The sequence below is a fragment of the Cupressus sempervirens genome, chromosome 6 (assembly GCF_028749045.1).
Source record: "Cupressus sempervirens isolate cs-2001-9-10 chromosome 6, ASM2874904v1, whole genome shotgun sequence".
Classification (NCBI taxonomy): domain Eukaryota; kingdom Viridiplantae; phylum Streptophyta; class Pinopsida; order Cupressales; family Cupressaceae; genus Cupressus; species Cupressus sempervirens.
The window spans coordinates 705,807,633-705,824,566 of record NC_143123.1 but is presented as its reverse complement, the minus strand read 5'-3'; the positions used below and the strand labels follow the sequence as shown (position 1 = coordinate 705,824,566).

Below are 16,934 nucleotides of genomic sequence, written 5' to 3'. Positions count from 1 at the left end.
ATGCACCCTTTATTGAATATAACTTAAACACACTATAACATCATCAAATAGAAGTTAACATACATAAACATGGAACATGAATGATAAATCTATCACATTCGTAACTATGTTACACATACAATGTAAATTGTAAGCTGTAGCTGAAGTAAATTACTAAATAGAAATCATATGATCACAATGATTCAAATCATAAAATGTATGTAAGATGAAGATCCATAAGACATCAAATCATAAATGTATGTAAGAATCTAGAAAAATGATCCATGAAACATATGTCTATCAATATCTGTAAACAAAATGAAAAAACAAAGCTCCAGCTCAAGCCTCATCATCATCCTTAAGCTCGGTCTTAGCCTTTGAGTATCCAATCTGCCTACTCATAAGGCGTCTAAGGTAGGTCCTAAAGGACTGCCGAGCCATAGCCCCTCCATGTAAGGTGGGCTCACGAACAACATCACTACGGCCTGTGTCTATGCGCACACATGTGCGTCTACCAGTGCCTGAACGTGCTCTAGCTGCCTCCTTTGCCATGGCCATAGCCTCAGCCTCTCTATCCACTTGCTCAACCCACTCATGGTTTTCATTAGAAAGATTGGATCCATAGCCTCAGTGAGCCACTTTGATTCTAGATCAATATCCAGAATGATTAGAGAGGAGTCAGCACCAAAAATCTATCTATATCCAGAATGATCGGAGAGGAATCAGAACCAAAAATCTGTCTGATCCTATGACGAAGGTTGTAATGAACAAAGACAAGATCATTCAACCTCTACATAGTCAATTTGTTTCTCCTCTTCGAGTGGATGTGCTCGAACATGGACCAACTGTGCTCACATCCAGAAGTGTTGCTTGGCTGACTCAGAATACGAATTATTAATCCAATCCAGAAGCAACATCATCATTAACAATGGATTGTGGAAACTTGATATTATTAATTAATACGAATTACAATTTTTTGAATTTTTGGAGTTGTGGGCCCAAACATTTGCCACCATCTATTTGAAATAAGGGAAAACAAAAACAATTAGCCTCATTTACAACTTTCGATGTTCCTCAAGCTCAACCTTTATATCCTCTATCATTTAATCCAAGAGCTATCCACTCAACTCAACCTTAGTTGGGGCTTTAAACCCCAGACCACAAATAGCAATTGCATCCATCATGTTTTGCCAACAAGGAGCCGTATCAAAAATAGATTATGATGAGAAATTTATATGTCAAATTATTATGTAAGCTTGTAAAGTGAATCTATGATTAATCAATGAATCATAAAACAAGTAGATATAGTTAAAGTTTTACTTTAACCTTAAAGAAAATAAAGAAAAAAGAATCAATTACCTGGCTGCAACAAATGGAATGTTGCAAAAGTACCAAAATTTGCAAATTTCTTTTTTGGCAGCATCATGAATCTCCTTATTCAAACCCATGCCCTCAAGCGTGGGTTGTGAGCTAGGAGAAGTGCATGGCATAAAGTAACTATTCAATCTATTTTTCTACACTCTAGGCCGCAATAGGTTGGAGTTGGACTCAATCTCAATATAAGACCGACTAGCACTAGCACTAGCACTAGCACTAGCACTAGCATGAGTACTAGAACTAGGACGAAAATGAGGCCTAGAAGAACTCTCTCCAACACAACCTATGGATGTGGAAGCTGATGCAAATGTAGATGTGGCTACGGAAGCATGGGAGCCAATAGCCCTTAACCCTTCAAGTTGCATTTTCTTATTCAATTTCTCTTGTTCATATTTTCTAATGCCACTAAACAAGTGAGTTTTGCCTTAACAGTTTGTTGAGTGCAAATTGTAATATCATGTCTAGGTATAGCAGCAATGTGGTATTTGAATCTATAGATACCACTAGAATTTATTTCTTTACAAAACGTACATTTCATTTGAAATTTGTTTCTTCCAGGAAACTCTTCGGTATATTTTCAACATTCATCTTTTTTACCCATTGCGAAAAATGAAAGAAAAGGGCTGCTGCAATAAGAAAATTCAAGCAAAACCTCAAAGTTTGAAACTAATAAACAAAAGCTACAAAACAACAAACTCTAGTTTGCAATTTGGTAAAACTAAAAAACATTCAAGATTTGCAAATGAAAACTAAAAAAAATTAACAAAAAATGCATGATACACTAACATGCAAAAGAAAAATCAACACTTACCTCTTGCAAATGAGTTGAGGAGTGTTGCTATTAACTCCTTAATGCTCCCAATGCAATTTATGGCCTCCCCAGATGGATTTCTAATCTCTTTGGTGCTCTTCCTTCTTGCAAGTTTAGAAACTTGTGATCTTTCTTTTCTCTTCTTCTCTCTCACTTTTCCTCTCTTCTACTCATGCTTAACAATTAGAAGACCCTTTAGGGTTAAAACAAAGAGGAAAGGCCAAAAAGAAAAAGAAAAAAAACATGTGTTTAATTAAAAAAAATGTCCACTTTAGGCCTTGCCGTGCGGCCGATTCATGGAGTTGATTCAGGTGATTTTTTCCATGAATCGGCAATTTAGGTGATTCATGAGAAAAAATCGGCTGATCCAATTCACAACTCATGAAAAATCGCCCATGTTGAATCGAATCGTCAAACTGGCGTTTCAGGCAATTTCATGGCTATTCTCGAAACTCTAATAAAAAGGACCCAAAAAAAAACTTGATCAAACCAATATTTTAATATTTGGAAAATATAATGAATTCATTATTAATTCTAATTAATATTTAAAAAGCTCGACAATACATTACTTTTTGTACTTTGATATTTATTAAAATTTGATGAATATATTAATATTCAAAACCTAATATTGAAAATTAAAAATATGCCTACCCTAATATTTAACAAAAATAACTAAGGGTAATAATATAATAAAATGCTTACCCACATGCTGCGAAATTTCTGAGCCTCAGTTTCTTCTATATTTTGGGGTGACCAATGTTTGGGATGGCATTGGAATGTGAGCACGGATATATGGTTTCCAAACATAAATTGATGGACCACAGAGTGTGATCCGAAACATTGATGCTAAAAACACACACAATCAAATCCAGAAATGAATTGATATTTACACGTATAACTACTTATCCTAAACCAAATAGAAAGAAAATGTTACATACAACTTTTACGGAAAAATAGCAGCAGATGCTGTCTGCAAGATACAATGTCACTGAAGCTGAAAGTACCATCACTAAAACTGCCAAACAACTGAAAACAAGCTTCTATCTACAAAATATAACAATGATAGATTACTTAACAATCACAGCTCGTAAGACATAAAGAGAAGATTATAATTTAATATACAATTCTAATTGAATAGACACTGTATTCAGAAGCCTCATACACACTTCCTCTACCAAATGTCCATTCATACACTTTATACATTAAGAACCCTCATTCTTCAACACGAAAGATGATGATGGATTAACCTTTAGCATCTTCAGAGTGGATCCCCCAAATCCACTGCACCATATCCCATCTGATCATTTCTGCTACAGATTCACAAGAAAACACATACACATTAACAAATTACTTTTTTTAATGATTCTCAAAATGATTAAAATAGTAAGACAAGTTTCATAAAAGGGAAAAAAGTGTGTGCCAGTAATACCAAAGCAAAGGACATGGAATTGTTGTCTTTAATATTAGTTCCTGCCAGGGAACCATAGTGGACACTTCCATGGTGGTGATTAATCTATCTTCAATATTTACTTTATAGTTACTCCTTCCTTGAGTGAAGTTGCATGCTTTTTAAGAGATCTTTATCATAAACAAACCTATCATGGTTTATTATCGATACTAGTCATTTTGTGTATGCTTTTAACTACCATTCTTCTTACTGGCATTTTCCAAACTTCGTTGGGTATCTTCCTGTTCATATGCCGATGATCTCCATCTAAACTGAGTTTTCTCCAGAATTTAATCTCCGAAATGCTTATTTTTATTACGCTTACTAATATATAACATTAGAACATAGCTTATTGTTGTATTCAACAATGGAACAGGTTGGGATTCATCAGAGAAATTATTTCACATGCAAAGACAATTGAATTCAGGGACAGGGTGGCCCTGATTGTATTTCTTCAACAAAAAAGTATTGTGATTGCCTAACCAAGTGCTTGAGACTTGCCTAGGGCATCACACTAAAAATAGTTATGCATCTTTTCAAGGCCCCAGCTTTTACACTGTGTACACTGGCTCCATTCCCATTTCCCTCAAGGTCATGATGAATGCACGGTAGGAACTCATTGGGGGAGCCATCTTTATGAAAATTGCCTAGATGGGACCAGCACACAGACTGGTTACAAAAGATTTTCAAAACCTAACTAAATGAACTTCTACAATCTAGCAACCTGAAACAAAAAGGCCTGTACAAACATGAATTGCACTAATCCAAAACAACAACTCAAACTTCAATCCATTATTGTGAATAAATCAACTGAAACATGTAAAAACTGTCAAAACTAGGCAAAATTTGTAGTTCTTAATGACAAACTTTCCTCTTACAATGTCCAACCTCTAGAATGCGTGTATTTTGTGGTTTTATAATTTTTCCAAGAGGTTCAGACAGTTATGGAAACCATCAACCTCAAAACTACAACATGTGCAATTCTTGCACAAATGTTGTCAAGCAACTTTCCAGAGTTGCTGACAACTTCTGCGTTTTTGCCATTTTTGAACATCTACCATTTGGAGCCTTCCAAATAGGTTTAACATGGTCTATTAATGATGTCTAGGCATGATGTAGTCTCTAGAGCATCAATCCACAGGTTTTTGACCACTTTGCCTTATTTGACAACTTTCGTAATATGTGACATCATTTTGACATCTTCTCCCTTTCTTGCTCCAAATGACATGTAGGATCTCCAATCCATGCAATAGGATGTAAAAACATCATGGAGGACAAGATAGGTTAGAAACCATCCCTTCCTCATGTTTTTATGGTCCTAGACCCATGACGCCTAACACAAGCAATACTAAACAATCAAACCAAAATCTCCTAGAATGACAACTTCACCTAGGAACAAACTCAATCAAAGAGATGACCTAGTAAGGTCCAAGCTCACCCTCCTGACTTGGCTAGAGTCAGTACATGCCAAAATTAAAGCTAGCAAACAAAACAAGGAGCTTATTGACTAGGTGCTCCTGCACCAAGTCAGTTGAACTTTATTGGTTCTCCTATTTCTTAAACTGCCCTGCCCAGCCAGTATTTGGCAGGAACTTCGCTGCAATGCAGCTCTTGTTCATATTCTGCATAGATACAAATTTAAGTAAATAGTAAAGCAGACATTCAAATGGCTGAAATAAGGAACAATACCATCTTTCATTAGTAACAAATTACAATCCTGCAGCAGAAACATCTTTTGGAGCTAAAAATTCATAAAATGATGCAAACACATCATAATAAAACCCATTAATTTATACATGACAAACATGATCTGAATTTAAAAATCAAATTATAACAGTAACTTGAAATGGCATTACATTTTCTTTATGTGAATATAAATATGGAAAAACATGATTACTTCAGTATGTGAATAAAGTGCCAACTGCCAAGGTCTCATTCCTCTTTGTTATTTTCAACCAAAGTCTGCCCAGGTTCAGCCGCATTTAGTCAAAGTTGCTGCAAATTCTGGTATATTCGACCCAGGTCCCTCTGAGAGAATTTGGGTTGAATTTGGTCCACTGCAACCAAGATTTCAGAGAATTTGACAAGGCCCAGAAATTGCAGAGAATCGAACCTGGCTTTCTGCCTGCCAGAGGTAAATCTGGTAATATAATTATGAACTACAACTCATGAAACATGAATCAGTGAGTTTTTCTTAAAAACTGTACATTTGAATCTTGATAGCACTATCACTATACAAGATTTTCAACTTCGGCATCCATTTGCAATATAATATTAAAAGTCATGTTTGCAATTAATGTTGCACCGCCTCATTTGCATTGGCAGACATTTTATTTGGCTGCTGCATTCTGCATTTCCGAAGGATCCATCTGCATTTACTTGAGAATGCAGCCATGCGGCCATCTGCATTTGTTTAGTCTGGGTTCTGTTACAGAGGATTAATTGTACTTGGAAAGCATCTAGTGCTTCAGTTGGCCCTTAAAAAAATTAGAGTACTTTGATATGCTTTTGTTTACATTTTGTTGGGGCAGCCATAACTTGGACTGGAATCATAAAGTCTAAGGCACATTTTACTTCATGAAAAGATCTATGTTGATTTTTATAAGTGGTGAATCCTATAGATCTAAAATGAGATCTGTGGTGATATATTTCTGATTGTTAATATATATGGGGTGTATTTTGCTATGTTGCTTTACTATTAGCTAGTAGTGTTTTAACTCATTTGCTGCAACATCAACATAGACAGACATAGACGTAGCGAATTCAAACCTACACTAAAAAAATTTGAACAGATTTCAAACTCAAATCAAAATTGAAAATTTAGGTCCACAAGAACCCATCTCTCGTGAGAAGAAACATACAAAGTCTAACCACAGAGCTCAAGTTTTCTTCTAATTAATTCTATATACTAAACACATGCAAAAGTATCACATTTTCAAATCTTACAAACCCTAACCACATAAAATATCATTGAAAAGACGAAATCTTTTGTGAGGTTGTCCCAGTGAAATTGGTCATAGACCCAGTAAGGTTAATATAGACCTTACCGACTCCTAACTTCCAAAGACACATTTACAGAGCTTTCATTCGATGTCACTGGCCGTAGAGAGCTTGGGAAAGGAATAATGACCTGTAAAACAAAAAATTGCTTAGAGAACAATGAAAGCAAACAAAATAAAAATAAATAAATAAAATTTAAAATTCTGATCTGATTGGGGTCAGGCTTAAATTGTTTAGTAATATGTAATTTATTAGCAATCTGTAAATTTCAAATATCTAGCAATAAGATATATTTTTTATAGTTTTACAATAATTAGAAAATAAGAGTAGTTTATATTTATTTAGTTATTAATATGTTCAATTATTTTTGCAGGTGCAATCAAGAATCAGGTGTGGTAATTGACAATGATAAGTAAAGGGTATGAAAAGTGGTGTTTTGCACATCTTTTATGACTATAGATAAAAAAAGTATCAAAATTGATGATGACGACTTCAAACTTTAGATTTAACCGGTTACCTAGTCCAAGAAGATACTATTTTTTTTTTTGGATCAATTCAACATTAATAGATGGAATTTTGAGAGGAATGAAGTTAAGGTGTAGTCTTCCCCCTAGTTTGGTATAAATAATAGTTAATAAGTGATTTGTTTGAAGAGAAGTCTCATTAAAGGTTTTGCATCAGTGTACTTCCCAAAATGAAATGTTTTATCAGACCAAAGTGTATTTCAAATCTTCCTTATTTTGGGACGATGAAGTGTAGCAATCTTTGATTAAAGTGAATTACGGTGAGGCTCTCTCTCAAAACTTCTGCTAATATATATTATTTTTGGATATGTCAGCAATAAATATGGATTTGAAGATGTGAGGGTGATATTCTCTGCAAGCACACAGTTATCAACTTGTGTCACATCGGTAGATTCTCTTTACGTTTCTGCAAATTCAATCCGCTTACATCTTTAATAAAAAAGTTTCTCATAATCTTGTCTTCTGATTTTAATTATTTAAAATCCTATGTAGTGTACATAGATCTTTAAGCTTTTCATAACCCTCTGCTCCGATATAAATTGTTAAAATTTGAAGAGTTCAGATTGACTGTTTTATTATTATCCAGGCTTGAGAGTAGCTCTAATACTATGTAGAAAATTGAAAAGTACAGATTGATATTTTCTATATATCAAATAGATGGATCCATACTCATAGATCTTTTAAAAAGAGCAACCATGGAGGGATGTGTCTCTTCCACCAGACATGCCCATTGATAAAATATAGTTCATATTTTTATCATTAAATAAACATTATAAAAATATGCAAAAGAAAAAGCCAAGTGAGATGATATTAGAAATCTCTCATCATAAATAACACAGAAACCATGTGGACAACACTGAGTTTCCTTACCAGACTTTGTTTCGTTGAAGATCAGAGAGGTAGCTTGCTATAAAGTTGGATCAAAAGACCAAAACAAAAAATCAAATATATCTGGAAAAGAAGATTACATAAAATACAAAGATTGTTAAAAAGAACCATGAACAGATGCAATGGGTGTGGTCTCCGAATTGGATTAATTATCAGTATCTCTCTCACATTTCATGCCAGCTGAGATGATATCCATTTTCTTCAAGCATTTCTGACCTTCTGACAATTCTCACTATTGTCGTCACTCTAGAATCTATTCTAGAGCTGTCCAGGCTTCCTGAAGGGCAATTCAATATAATTACTACTACACAAAAATAAATCCACACACACACACATATACATATGCATTCTACATATGATTGAGTAAACAGAATGGTCTATTTTTCCAAATACTTAAAAATATCTTTTACAAGCTGAAAATAAAACTGAACTTCTTACCAGAGCATGTCCGACACCCTGAGGTTTGATATAGTGCAGACTTATGTTTGTGTCTTGCTTCAATTAGCATCACCAGTAATCTCGACAAGAACACTGTCCATGTCTGAAATGATGGAAACGGTTTGCATCTCTTACAACAATTTCCCTTGCAACAAGCTTGGAAATAAATTTGGTTACATCGTGGCAGTCAATACACACTCGAAGATTCTTGACAACTCTAATGACCGTTCCTGGAGAGGTATTTAATAACCCAAATGCAATTGCCAATTTCTCGCTATGGTGCCTCATGTATAATTCTCTCTCCTCTTCCTCCACATCATTTGGTGCATGTCTTGAATCAGGAAGATATCCTGCAGCCTTCATCTCCCGGGTCAATCTTCCCAACATTTTATAGATCTCCTCTGTTTCTGGGTGTGATCTGTCTCCAACACAAAAAACATGTACTGTTTTACGAACTTCGATCCAACTGCATCCAGGGATCTTTTTTATTCCTCTGTCTTTTGACAACTTTCTTATCTTTTGAAGGCCAACCCACTTGCCTTCTTTTGCATAGATGTCTGAAAGGAGAACATAAGATGAAGTATGTTTAGGATCCAGTTCAAAAAGTTGTTCTGCTACAAATTCTCCTAATTCTATATTCTCATGTGATCTACACACTCCAAGCAAAGACATCCACACATCTACATCAGGTTTCAATGGCATTTTGATGATAAAGTTGAGGGCTTCTTCAAGATAGCCAACGCGGCCAAGAAGGTCAGCCGTGCATACATAATGATCCATTGTAGGTATAATACAGTGAGAATCATTCATGCAATTGAAGTATTTACATCCCTCGTCTACAAGACCTGTATGACTGCACGCAAATAAAACACAAACAAAACTTACATGGTTGGGTTGGATCTGAGAGTCCTTCATTGCTTCAAAGACTTTCAGGGCATCTTTCCCATAGCCATGCATTGCATACCCTGCAATCATTGCTGTCCATGATACAACATTTGGATGATGCATTCTATCAAACAAATCGTGGGCTTTCTGTATGCTTCCACACTTAGCATACATGTCTATCAAAGAATTTACAACAGCAACATCTGACAGAAATCCACTTTTAATTATTCTTTGATGGAATTCCATGCCCTGTTCCAGAGCTCCAGTTTTAGAGCATGCAGGGAGGACACCGGCAAAGGTTGCTGAATCTGGCTTTACCCTTGCCAATTGCATTTGCTTGAAAATCTCCAGAGCCTTTTCAACAAGCCCATTTTGAGCATATCCGGCAATAATTGCATTCCATGAAACCACGTTTGGTTGAGGCATTTCTTCAAAAAGTCTCATGGCCTCGTCAAAAACACCATTCTGTGCGTATCCAGCAATAACTGCATTCCATGAAACTACATTTGGTTGAGGCATTTTTTTAAGAAGCCTTAGAGCCTGGTTAAGAATGCCGTTCCGTGCATACCCCGCAATCATCGAATTCCATGAGATTGCATCGCGTTGAGGTAATTTGTCGAACAGTTCGCATGCTTTCTGGATGCTTCCACATTTTGCATACATGTCTATGAGGGTACTTGCAACTACAACATTAGACAGCAATCCCCTTTCGATTATTCTTTGATGGATGACTATACCCTGTTCATAACCACCCATTTTTGCACATGCGGGCAGAATGCTGACAAAAGTGAACTGATCGGCTTCAAAACCACTTGGTTTAATTTGGCGAAACAAGTGCAATGCCTCTTCAGCAAACCCATTTTTACTGTATGCTGCAATTATCATATTCCATGAGAAGATGTCTCGTTCAGTCATACGGTCGAAAAGTTTTCGAGCATCCATCAAATTTCCACATTTAGCATACATATTTATCAGATTATTTTTCAAAAATGAGTTTCGAGCAAATGTAAAACCCATCTCAGGGATGAAATAGTTGATTAATGATAAAATTTTGGATTAGCGATATCGATTTATTTCTCTGTCATATTCCATCGCTGCAACAGCTTATCTGGGCCGAGAAGGTTTCGAACTTTGAACCATCGAACGACATGCTCTGCAATCCATCTCTTTGAAATTCAATGTAGTCAAAGTACCGCTGTTGATACATTCCACCGATAACCATATCTCGCAAACCATCTTCTTGGGAAGGATAATTCCCGAGCATAATGACAGCAAGAATATACATCTGCATCAAATGTAACAGCTTAGACAATTAGAACCTTCTACTTGGCATACATTTTTTTGGGAATATGACATCATGTTTTAGTCTAAATTTTGTTAAGTATTATTTAGTTGTTTTTAAATTTTCTTAATTTTTTAAAAAAATGAATAGACTTTTTTCTATTATTATGTAGATAATAATAATAATTATTCATTAAAAAAATGTTGGGTGATATGTCGTTAGTTTCAATTGATAATGTAATTGAGAATGTTATTAAAGAGTCATATTGCCATTGATGTCAAGTCTTAGTTGGTTAGACATCATGCTAATTCAGTACAGTGTCATATTATTTAATTGATGAAGAGGATTTGAAGAAAACATGATGATGGTGGAGTTGATAAGTATTGGTATTCAACGGACACTTGAATGAATTGGACCCTGGTCGTGTAATGTTGATTTGATTGTTTTGCAAACATGTAATGTTGTGATGAAGTTCATATATTCACCAAGCTACACCAGTGACACTAAGTATGAAAGGAATATAGTATTGCCCAAGCTACTAAAGTATTAACCAAGTGCATGGGAAAGTAAAGATGGAGTTTAGTGTTAACTGAGTAATTCTAGTGTTATCTGAGTGCAGTGTTATCCGAGTCAAGTTGTAATATTCACCAAGCATGAGTTGGAAGAACAAGTTAAGAAATATGAGATTCAAGGCCGACTTGTGATGAAAATAAAGAATGTTCAAGAAGTTTGAAGTTTGAATTCAAAGTTTGTTACAAGATCTATGAATGGAAAAATACAATGAAAATCCGACGAAGAGGATCTAAGCAAGATAAGGATGAGCACAAAATTCAATAAAGTTCTAATTTTCAAGTGTCTAAATTCAATGAATTTGAGATATAGGGATGTGTTTAAGCGAAAAAATCAGGAAGGATCTAGAAGGCCAAAGTTAACTATTTAAGGAGATGATTAAGAAAATTTTTGGTTCTTGGTTAAATGTTAATCAAGTGTGAATTATTATTGAAGTTGAAGAAGGAAGAAGTACAAGGTGAACTGAGCAAAATAGAGGAAGCAAGATCAAGCAGCAGAAGTGCAAGGTGAAAGAGAAAAAATGTGAATCAATTAGATAGAGATCATAAGGAAGAAGACCAATCAGAACAGAGATCTAATAAAGCAAAGGTAGTGCTAAACCTAAACAGATCATTTGACTATTACTTTGTTGTCATTGTAGCAAAATATCTCTTAACCAAGTGGACCTAACAAGTCTATGAAATCCTCTATAGTACATTGATTAGTGATGTTTGTAAGTCCTTTAAAGCAGACCACTCTTTAGAATTGTCGAGGAGTGATAAGGTCTAGATGATATTTGGTTAAAATCCACAAATAGATCACAGTAAAAATGTGCATGTAAACATTTTACAAGGTTGGCTCCTAGCAGAGCTCGCTTCATAAGAGTGAATTATTTGGGTTGTTGGTCCCAGGTGGTTTTTCCCTTTACATGATTTCCATGTTAAAACCCTATGTTGATTTTGTGATTGCTTATGTGTTGCAAATTTTATTTCATGCTTTATGTTTTATGCTGCAACTTGGTATAAGCTAAATTATTATTCTAATACTTTTAGTATAGTCATAAATAATGAGTTAATAGTTTGAAGAAAAATGATCATAAATGTGAACTAAGATGTTAAATGTGGTTATTGTGTTAGCGTTGTGAAAGTTTATGAAGTTTAATTTGGTGTTGAATTGTTTTTTAGGCTTGTGGGATAACTGATTATAATAGACAAAAGCTATTAGAAATTCATAAACATGGGCAATAGCCTTGTCTTGGAACATTAGAATTTTGAAAAAATGTAATGCTTCACTACTTCTTAAAGGTAAACTATAGTACTAAAAGATACTCTATAGGTACTATTTATAAGTCATCATCAAGATTTTGTATTTGACTAGAAGTTAAGTAGTTCTGAATTGACAAGAACAAATCACTACTTTGCAGAATGGTTTCTGCTTCAAAGAAGTTGAGAAATAGGGAAGAAAGATGAACTCTTTGCTATTTTGCAAGGTGTCAGATACTACAAAAATAAGGGAAGTGTAAAATTGCAAAGGATAGTTGGTGCAACCCTATTTGACATAGAAGTCATTTGATATTTCAATGTACCTGATGAGAATTATAAATTATTTTTGCTAGTTCGCAAGATCCATTTCTTAGAAAGTAATAAGCCTTGCAAACTAATGACCACATCAAGCAAACATAAGGTGGGTCCCACCTAAATCACTATTTTGCAAAACACCAAATAAGATAGGATGATAGGGTTGTGATTTGGTGAGGAAACTTAGGGTCATTGTTATATCATGAAACCTAGCATATGAAGGAAGCAAGACAACTATGAAATAGCAATAAGATATCAAATCATTGAATGTGATAGAAGCTAAAAGATGTTGATGTGAATTAGTAAAGACGATTAAGGAACATTCCAATATCTAGTTGAACTCAGATCTTAAGGAATATGTGGAGTAATAGATTTGCATGTTTGAAATTAATGAGATGTTTGGGGATTTAGTTTTAAAAAGCAATATTGCATCTGAATTATCATTTGACATTGGAGAGATTAGGAAGCAAAATTCTACATTAGAGAGGGTATTTCTATTGAATATAATGAATAACTAAGAGGGACAAAGTGAATCGATTATTCTGACACAGTTATAAAAACTTTCCATTTGTCGGTTAATACTTAACAACCATTGACCAATACTTAAGATCTTTCAGTTAAAGCACAGTAAATAACCATAAGCAAGATAAGCATGGAAGCACAAGAACACTGACACAAACATCACAAGGATTTATATGGGAATCCAACTTGGAAAAAATCATGGAGAAGCTAGTTCTCATGAAATGAAAAAAAAATGTTATGGTGAGACTAGTTAAGGTTATTTTGTAAAACAAGGCTAACTCTATGAAATGATCACTACACAAAAGGGTTGTTCCTGGTAGACTTTAATCCCCAAGTGGCTTCTCCTCATAAAATATAATAGGGATCTCTATGAATAGGATTATAGTCAATATAGGAAGGATAAAAGTAGAACCAACTGAGAGTATAATTGTCAAGCCTCTACAATCACAACCTACCACTGCTTGCACCTCCTCAGATCAACTATTTGAGTAAGTTCTCACTTGCATCACATTTACCAATCTATAAACATACTTCACATGCTACACACATCTTGCCACACTCACAACACTTCCACCCTTGGATATAAAAAGTTCTTCATTTATATAGGTATCCAATTATGCATATGTTAGTTATATAACAAAATGTGTGATGTTATCAATGCACTAATTATACTCATTTCATTTAATTACAAGAATTAGACCTAAATCTAAGAAATACATAAGAGTTACATAACCACCACATTACATTATGATCTATGTGCTACACATAAGATATTACACTGTTTATCACAAATATCAATGTTATAAGAATATCACAACCAAGATAAAATGATGGAAACCTAAGATCTTTGATTTAACTTATGAACCCATGTATGATAACATGTTGTGGCCTTCAAGCACCAAAACATATCTAATGGTCTCCACAATTTCCTAATAATCAAAGATATCTAGATTATCACCTCATAGCCATAACAATCACTAGGAACTAGTCAAGTATCAACAAGTGTATTGGTAAGTAGATACTAAAAGGAATTGGGTACATAGATTTAGAAGTACTGGGAAGTATGAAGTATATTCATTGTGGGTTATCCCTATACAATAATAACTTCTATCAAAATTACCTTCACTAATAGGCTACATAACATAACACAAACTTCAAAACCTATCAACAACTAACCAATACCTCTAGAGTGTTTGTATCGATGTTTTGAGATCAATGATGATCAATGCCAATGCAATTATGCCAAGTCTAACAATTTCCTCCTTTGTAATTTCTTTCTTTCTAAATTTGATTGTGTGTGTTTTTTTGCATCAACATTTCAGATCACACTCTAGGATCCATCATCGGGATGAAAGAATACCAAAAAAAACACATAATCAAATTTAGAAACAAAAATTTATAGTGGAAATCCACTAATATTAATTTCCTCCTTTGACATTGATGGAAAAACTCATAGAAACAAAAATATAATAAAATGTAGAAGAGGTCATCTTGCCAAAAAATCAAATAACACTCCCCTTGAGTACATGCATTCTATCTTTTTGTTTCAACCAAGATATTCTTTCCCTTTTTACCATAATGGAAAAAGGTCAATACAAGATAAATGAAAATTTCTTTATAAAACATCAATTTTATTTGTAAAGATCTTTTTGTACCTTTATTTCAAAATTGCAAGCTCATTCTTCCATTCTTTAATAGTCCATTCTATGTGAGCACATTACCTATTACACTCCATTAAATTATCAAATGATCTTGTCCAATTAGAAATAGGGAATATTTTCATAAAGCTTTTGACATTAGTGATCATGTCGATGATATGCTCCATCATAACCTCTATCATATCATTCACAAGACAAAAGGTCTTGATCTGTTCTTTTCACTACCTCTTCTGAGATAAAAAAAGAGGCTTTGAGCTCTCTCACTCTTCTCCTCTACATCATATCCATGTTGTTGAGTATGTTATAGATTTCACCAAGCTCATTGACCTTCGTATTAATCTTTTCACATTGTTTTATGAAGTTCTAGTCCACTATAGTAGGCCACCAAAGATGATACCAATGGACATTAGTGACCTATTCCAAAAAAATCGTGTTTGACCAATAACCAGAGACCAATTATTTGTAGTAGTATTACACTTCTTTTCAAGCTTCTCCCCATAAGCCAATATCCATCATTAAATTGTAGCAAGTTCTTATCAGCCTCTAGTACCAAGCCACCAAGTAGCATACTAGATATACTAGATAAGTTACAATTATTTTGTTAATTAGACAATTGACCAATAGCCCAAACACGAGTTTTCTTGGCCAAGGAACATTCAACCCATAGACCACCTACTCTATCAAATTAATCATCATCCAACATGACCATGATAACATCAAGATCAATTGCATATGATCTTATGATGAAGGGTGCTCCCCTTAATACCATAAACACATAACATAAACAATAAAACAACAAAAATTTGCGAGAACAAAATGCAGGCTTCTTATTATCATTGCAAATGCAAAATTATAGAATTTAGAATTACAATATGCTAATCCACATGGGTGCCTTCATTATAGTAAATTTCAAGACAAGGATGTGAATTATCACCCAAAGTTATTTTAGACAATGTTTGGGCATTTCTTAAATAGGCAATTGTATGCCACCCAGGAAGGTTTTAGACATTCAAACTTGATACCTAGGTCTGACAGTCCCTAAAAATACATATAGAGTGGCTAGATACATTTTTGACATTTATTTTGGAAGTTTTGGTCAGCCTAACTTCAGAAGGCCATAACTCTTGAACCATTGCTTTGATTGGCTATTATTACCACTTTTTAGAAACCTCAACTTCTGATCTACAGGCTTGGATCATCGCAAGCACCCATCTATTGAGTTTTTAGGCCTCATCCAGGCACATTTAGGACTTTAATAGTGAGCCTAAAGTTTATATACTGAAATTGCAAACCAAAAATCCATAATAAATCCATGAACACTCATGATATTGTACTGAGCCTCAACTGGTAGACTGATATATCCAAGATGAACACCCACATCTAAAATTAGGACATTTTGAGCTCATATGACTGAATTACTATGTAGCAAGTGTCCACAGACAACAACTCTACATTAAGATGACCCTCATTCAAACAACTAAAATGATATTTTTTGGTTGATGCAAGATTTATCTTACACCTAGGATGCTCCTGCATTAGACACCTGGGGTAATTTGAGAAGTGACCCTGTCACGTCTCAAGTATTTAGAGAAAAAATAGGATAGTTAACCTCCTCCCTTGCTAGCCATGATGAATCTTCTATAGACATCCCTTTCCACTTGACCAAGTAGTCTTCATAAGTTTTGTTCCTTGTAATTTTCCCAACATGATTGTCTAGTATCTCCCTAGTCATCTTTGTAGCCGAACTAGCTTTTGGAATACTCCATTGCACTTCTGCAACTTCATCTCCATCACCTCCTTCATTATACTCTGTCGAATTTGAAATGATAAATATTAGTGAAATATTTAGTTTAGTAAGAACTCCACTTCATAAGCATTTCTAGAATCATACCTTTTCACTATCTTGCATGGTCCAAACTTCTTCATTTTTAGCTTATTATATGTACCCACTAGAAAATGCTCATTCATCAAATGAACCATGACTTCATATCCAATCA

The 16,934-nt window shown here is 34.4% G+C and overlaps 1 pseudogene across 4 annotated transcripts; it reads right to left on the bottom strand.

Moving 5' to 3' along the window:
- Positions 1-3,205: 3,205 nt before the first annotated feature.
- Positions 3,206-10,673, bottom strand: LOC149554229 (pentatricopeptide repeat-containing protein At5g66520 pseudogene; annotated as a pseudogene). Of its 4 annotated transcripts, none has more exons than XR_016353234.1 (4): positions 8,465-10,673; positions 8,107-8,303; positions 6,662-6,744; positions 3,206-3,474 (listed from the first exon to the last, which is right to left on the bottom strand). The product of XR_016353234.1 is annotated as a pentatricopeptide repeat-containing protein At5g66520 pseudogene, transcript variant X3 (transcript). The 4 variants fall into 4 exon arrangements; XR_016353235.1 differs by having other exon boundaries at positions 8,195-8,303; XR_016353233.1 differs by having other exon boundaries at positions 3,258-3,477; positions 6,662-8,303.
- Between the last annotated feature and the right edge of the window lie 6,261 nt (positions 10,674-16,934).